Here is a 1,116-nt window from a genome sequence, read left to right on the forward strand (position 1 = left end):
TTCTTGGTGTCAAGATGTTCTAGGGAGGAGTGAAGGGCAAGTGATATGGCATCTGACGTGGATCTGTTGGTCCGATAGGCAAATTAGAGTTGGTCAAAGAGTAGTGGGGAGGCTGGTGTTGATTAATGCAATGACCAACCTTTCAAAGCATTTCCTGACCACCAAAGTTCGGGCCACTGGGCGGTAGTCATTGAGACATGCTGCACCAGCCTTCTTAGGCACAGGGATAATGTTGGCCCTCTTGAAACAAGCAGGGACAGTAGCCTGCTGCAGGGTGAGGTTGAAGATATCCGAGAAGACCTCTGCCAGTTGGTCTGCGCATGCCCTGAGTGCACGGCCTGATACTCCATCTGGTCCCATCGCTCTCCTTGGATTCGCACGAAGGAAAACTGATCTGACCTCTGATGCAGTGACTGTTGGGATAGGTTCATTAGGACTTGTCGGAATAGGTGTTACCTCTCCATCGAAATTCTGCTCAAAGCGAGCATAGCAGGTGTTGAGACGATCTGGGAGGGATATGTTATCGTCTGCTATCTTGTCCCTTTTTAAAGAGATTACAGGCTCTTTTGGGATTCTGAAAACAACATTGGCCAATTGAAAGGCCTGCTGGGAAAACTGGATAACTGAAGTTGGATCAGGCCAGACCAACAGGTCTGCACACCTGTTACCCTGATTGATGATATGAAATAGGTTTTAATAGGACAGTGGGAACTGCGGTATGAAGGCAGGAAGCTTGCAGCATTCACTTGGATCAAGTCAGACAGATATACACAGATTGTGTGTCATTTGCACATTCTCCCCATGTCTGTGTTGGTTTCCTCCCACAGTCCAAAGGTGTGCAGGTGAAGTGAATTGGCCGTGCTAAAATTGTCTGTAATGTTGGGTGCATCAGAGGGGAAATGGTTCTGGGTGGATTACTCTTCCAAGTGTCTGTGTGGACTTGTTGGGCTGAAGGGCCTGTTTCCACACTGTAGGGAATCTAATCTTGTACTTCAAGCATAATAACCACGTGTCATTATTAATATAAGTAAGCAAGTAAATCAAAGACATGTGAAAATAATATTTACATTTGAATCACAGGCCACTGTTTTTCGAAACAACAGAGGGTGTTGAAAA

The sequence above is a fragment of the Chiloscyllium plagiosum genome, unplaced genomic scaffold (assembly GCF_004010195.1).
Source record: "Chiloscyllium plagiosum isolate BGI_BamShark_2017 unplaced genomic scaffold, ASM401019v2 scaf_101789, whole genome shotgun sequence".
Taxonomy (NCBI): domain Eukaryota; kingdom Metazoa; phylum Chordata; class Chondrichthyes; order Orectolobiformes; family Hemiscylliidae; genus Chiloscyllium; species Chiloscyllium plagiosum.